This window comes from Rutidosis leptorrhynchoides, chromosome 3 (genome assembly GCF_046630445.1).
Source record: "Rutidosis leptorrhynchoides isolate AG116_Rl617_1_P2 chromosome 3, CSIRO_AGI_Rlap_v1, whole genome shotgun sequence".
In the NCBI taxonomy this organism is placed as follows: Eukaryota; Viridiplantae; Streptophyta; class Magnoliopsida; order Asterales; family Asteraceae; genus Rutidosis; species Rutidosis leptorrhynchoides.
The window spans coordinates 188756773-188762607 of NC_092335.1; the positions used below are offsets into that span (position 1 = coordinate 188756773).

The window sequence follows — 5835 nt, forward strand, 5'->3', positions numbered from 1 at the left end:
CATATGGATTTGGAGCGATCGTCACAACTCGCAAAGCGCTGAAACCAAATGTGAGGGGCCTGCGTTAGGCCATATAAAGATTTCTGCAACAAGCAAACATGATATGGATATGAGGGATGACATTGGGTCGGGTTTGGGCCGGGTTTAGGTAATCCCAGACCCGAACCCGAATAGAAAAACGAGTCCTAAACCCGGACCCGAACCCGTCGGGTCCCCATTTAGTTACTAACTAGCGGTTAATCGAGTTTCCCCACGAGTATTCGGGTCCCCATTTACTTAAGATCTTTGGATAAATGAGTTATCCCACGGTTATTCGAGTCTTTTGTCGGGTACACGGGCCGGGTAATCGGGTATGCAGGCCGGATAATCGGGTAAACGGGCCGAGTAATCGGGTATACGGGTCGGATATATGGATTCGGGTCTTTTTTCGGGTATACGGGGCGGGTAATCAAGTTTGTGTCTAAACCCATCCCCGGACCTGAACCCTCAAACAAATTAAAAACTATCCCCATACCCGACCCTAGACCCATTTACCCGGCCGAAAAATATCGGGTTTCGGGTTTCCCCATCGGGTACAGGTTTTTTTGCCAGCCTATGGATATCGAGGATTCCGAAACCCTGGTGGGTGGTGCATATAAACTGTCTCTGAAAGCTGTTATAATGCGCATAATTCTGTATATTGATAGAATATTGCATACATATGCATGTATATAAATACCACTAATCAAAACCCCTAACATAATAATAGACTATTAGGCTAAGCTCAGTACATATGGTAAATGGACTACTGAGTGCAATATCGGCTAATAATAACAAATGTCAATAAAAAAAAAGCAATGACATTATCATCATTATTACCCCTATATACTAAAAGTCAAGACGATTCTTGTAGTTTCAATTTTGTATGATTGTAGTTTTCAGTTTGCGTTCACACTTCAATTGAGCCTTCATCTTTGCCTCAATATACACAACAACCCCTCAAATTTACAATTTTATTGTAATAAAATTTTATTAAAAAGTGTAAAAAGTGTAAATATACAATTTTATTAAAATAAAAGAAACTGATTCCACCCGAATTTTTAGCGGGTCCTATCTTCTCGCTCGGTGCGAGTTAAATTTTTCCGAGCCCACCGTTCAATTCAAAAAAATCTCACGAACACAACGGGACTAACTATACGCGAAACGGAGACTTAAAAAAAACGTTCAATACCTTGGACTATATTCAATACATATACACACCTATAATACGCTCCGTTAACTATGAATACGCAACCCAAAGGTCCCGCAGCATCGCGCGGGCTCCTTTTTCTAGTTATATACAATTTATGACTACCTCAAAAGATCAATGATATTGACTAATATGTGAGAAAGACGGAATAAATAAGAAAAAACATCAAAAAGTTATCACTATCGCCTAAAAAATTATATATCATACCTATTATCTAAGACGAACGGATGCTTATTACTGCTTTTAACTTTAAGTACATTAGTTTCTTTAGGACAGAAAAGTTGACATTTTTACACTTTTCAACTTTTAGATTGTGTGATTGTTTATTTGTTTAGGACAAAGTGAGATATACATTTATGTTATGATGTTATCATGATTGTAGATGTAGATGATATTAATGGAACTGTCTGACATAAACCTCTTAATTCACAGGTCTTGGAAAGTGATCAACGGGAAGCGGATGAAGCTGTTCTTGATGCTTTACTCATAAACACCTTTTTGTACATTCTATCAAGAGATATACTGTATAATTGCTAACAAATTAATGCCCTAAAACAAAGACCGTTTCTAACCCTGACTATGAGGTGTAGTCGGTTGGGTGAAAATGTGATTTTTTGAGTGTGACGTAAGAATGAAGTCAAATAGTGATGAATGTAAAATTTGATTGAGCGAAAAGATTTTAAATAATGTGATAAAATATGATTGGAAGTTGGGTATAAAATATATAAATTAATATTATATAAAAATTGAAGGTGGGTTACGATTTTCTGAAAAATCTGATGCATTCATTTTTCTCCGTCACTTTGGCGACTGATACCCATGAGGCGTCAGGGGGCGTCGGGGTTAAGGGAGTCAGGTTCGTCAAATATTGTGCCACTTCACATACCACATCAGATTTTCTTTTGGGATTTAATGTCAGGTTAAAAGAGTTAACAGTGTACATGTTTAAAGATTATTTGAGAAGTCATATGCACTAAAATTATATTCTGGATGACTTTTTAACTCGAGTCATTACAGTACTTTGTTGACATTTTAGACTAAACAACAAAATTAAAAAACAGGGGATTACCAATATAGTAGCACCAAAAAAAAGCCATCCTAATGAGTATATTATTCTTCATCATAGTCTTCATCATCCGCATCCAAGCGTGAGTTGATATGTGCCAGATTACGAGTGTCAATCGCCATCCTATCCATTTCTGAAAGTGACAAGCCGAGATAATCTTCGTTTTTAAGTTCGACAGGCTTTGCTGATGATGAACCAACAGCACCAGAAACTGGCTGCGGAGGTGGTGGAGTTGGCGGCTGTAGGGCGGCAACTGCTCCATCTAAGGCATCAACTACTTTGTTTGTGTTCTCATCAATCCCAGCATTCAGATCAAAGTCCCGACCAGCAGCCACTTCACCTTTCACCGACTTAGTCAACTCTAAATGGTTGTCACCATTTAGCGGTGAGTTATTCAGGGACGACTGTTGAGCCAATGCTGTGCCGGTTTCTAGTTCGACTTCCATAGGGACGCTCTCGCGTTCTGCTGATGCTCTGCCACGACCTCTGCCTCTTCCTCTACCACGGCCTCTGCCCCTACCATTGCTGCTTGTTTGCCTTGCTTCATGCTGCACCAAATTACGTATTACGTATTTATAATTAATTGTAGTTTAAAGACCATCGTAATGATGACGATTAGTGCTAGTAATGGATACAAATAATCAAAATAATTTAAGTAAACTTAAGTCTAGAAACATCCAATAATTCACATGTGAATACTTAAAGTGAAAACTTTATTTATTTATTTATTTTTTGAAGAAGGCAAGGTTGCAAAAAATGCTACTCGGGAGTACTCGGTCAGGGCTTTTTAGGAAGTACTCAGCAACTCGGGGAGTACTCGGAGAGTACTTAGATGTGACTAAGTTTGACTTTGACCAATTTGACCGAGTTTTGACCAATTTTGACTGGTTTTCTGAGTAATCTCGAGTTTTGGTCAAATTTTAACCGATTCTCCGAGTAATCCCAAGTTATGGCCGAGTTTGATCGAGTTTGACTGAGTTTGACCGAGAACTTGCCAAGTACTTCCCGAGCTGCAAAAGTACTCGCCGAGTAATACTGACGTCAGCAACGCCGGAGAAAGGCAGACCTACATTCTAACCTAACCCACATACTATATACATCACCACATATTTACATGTCTCCCAAGAGGCTTGAACCCGAAAGCTCTTGGTTAGAAAGGCTACTCACATAGCTCTGAAGCCAAAAAATATCGTTTTGTACTAATGCTTTACATTTCATATTACTAGTATTTATTTATGTTATCATTATAAGGGGTATAAAGTAAATAAAGTAATGGTGTAGTGATAAAAAATGTATTCATGCCTATTCAACCATTGCTAACAGATAACAATTGGCAGTATCGATGAGTTTACTTCCAACATAGTTGATCTAAGTCGCGTTTATCATCTCCAATTATTTTAACGATAAAGTTTCTATAACCCTATTAGTAGTACATTAACTATTTATCAAAAAACATTAAAAATAAAAAAATGTAAATGGACATTTGACCAGAAAAGTATTTTTTACCATCCTATTTCTCTTCAACTCTTCATCACTTTCATTCATTTCATCTGCAACACCTTTCCTAAAGAAACACAACAACAAATCACATTTACAATTATTAATTTAGTAATTCTATAAAATAACCTTGACAGAAACAAAATAGTGATTACTTACTTCCTCTTTATCACGGCACGATCATCAACACCAGCAGCAGCAACATCAGAATGACCATAATCAGGAACTTTATTCACAACTTCCCTCAAAAAATCAAATACATTGTAGCTTTGCACACAGTGCTTTCTGAATCAAACCAAAAAATAGATTCTTTAAATTACCAAAACCACTATTAACCAACCACGTTATCCTCAAAACTTGGTTTAGAAATGTGTATAAGAAAGTGTTTGAAATCAGGACTTACAAATGCACTGTTAACCGTCTTTGCACCTCTGCGTAAAGTTATATCATACGTACGATCACAAAGATCTTGCAAAAACAATTCCAAAGCTTTTGCTGCATAAAATCACCAAAATCGAAAATAGTAAGAACCGCATATCTCTAATCTCTAATAATTATAAAATTAAAAAAAAAAAAAACTAAATTACATCAAAAACTCACAGACTAAAACCGGCACTGCCAGAGCAATCTTTCCAACATCCTCATCAGCTTGCATTATCTTTTTAATCCTTGCCTGCAAAATCAACAATTTTACACTTAATATGTACAGCGCATTCTTCAGACTTCCAGTTCAACTTCAGATTAACAAAATAAATGCATAAGTAGCAATTTATTTATTACAGTACTTTAACAGCTCATTTATACGAGCAAGCTAGGGCATTTTTCTACTTTAAATTGAATTCATAAACAAATTTATATACGAGTGGCATATAGATCAGTGGTAATGGTAACTATTTTCAACTAAACCTTAAAAAGTTACAGAATTTATAACTTACAGCAGGAAAGCGCGTATCGAGCTTCTTTTTCATTGCGTCAACAAATCAAAATTGTGACGAATCGATTAAATTAAGAGATAAAAGGAGATCGAGAGATTAAATGTGACCTCTTTATGGATTTGATTTAATTTCCATTTTATTCAATCTGAAAGGGTGATTGATCCCAACTTTAAACGCCATTGATGAATTTTTTTTTAAGTGGCCGGAGGCTCCGTCTATTTTCACAAGGAATAACTATCTTTATTTTCGGATTTTCTTCTCTACATCTTATCTTTCATATATCATTTATGTGGTATTATTTATTTGGTATTGAGTTTTGTTGTTGTTGTATTTTTTTTTAAGGTGGAATTAAATTTCAATGTATAAAAATAAACAAGACTTATTGACGATATTCTTTTTTAGAGATAGTAAAGTTTTCATAAATATTTTTTACATTTTCTAATTCGATGATATTTTTGTAAATAATTATAATTAATATTTAAACAAAATTGCTAAAATAGTGTATGTATGTTTACATCTTTGTTTAAATAATAACTTCCAATTATAACTTGTATTATTAATCACTTTTTTTTAGTTAGTTGGAATCATCCAGAGAGACTTAACCACTCACACGATCATCTCCAGCAGTTGTTATACCCGCCTTCAACTACGTGCCCGGACCAATCCCATACGGGGCATGGACAGTAAAACCCCCCATCCCCTTACCCCCAACGCGATGTAGGAAATTTGTCATGGGTGGTACTTCATGACATGGATGAAGTTGTAGGTTAATATGTAGCCAACGAGGGTCGAACTGCTGACCTCCCCTAAAGGAGGCAGACCACCAACCGCTGGACCACATCACAACTTCTATGTGGAGGACTTAAAGAGAAAATTTGAATTTATGAGAGTCGTCTTACTCAATCTCGTGAGATGATTTTGGTGATTCAATAACAATGAGACCGAATTCCGTTATTGTAATTTACGTTGTGAGATGCGTTGAGAGATGCATGATAATATCAAAGAGTGTTGAATCCTGATATCTGCTGACTTTTAGGCAGTCGAGGGATTTTTTGGCATTCCAACATGTATCTAGTCACAAATACATCTATCTTTTTTCCCCGGTGCTG

At 36.3% G+C, this 5835-nt stretch overlaps 1 pseudogene; it reads right to left on the reverse strand.

Annotated features, from left to right (window-relative positions):
* Positions 1 to 2200: 2200 nt before the first annotated feature.
* LOC139897111 (uncharacterized) lies at positions 2201 to 4911 on the reverse strand (annotated as a pseudogene).
* Positions 4912 to 5835: the final 924 nt, after the last annotated feature.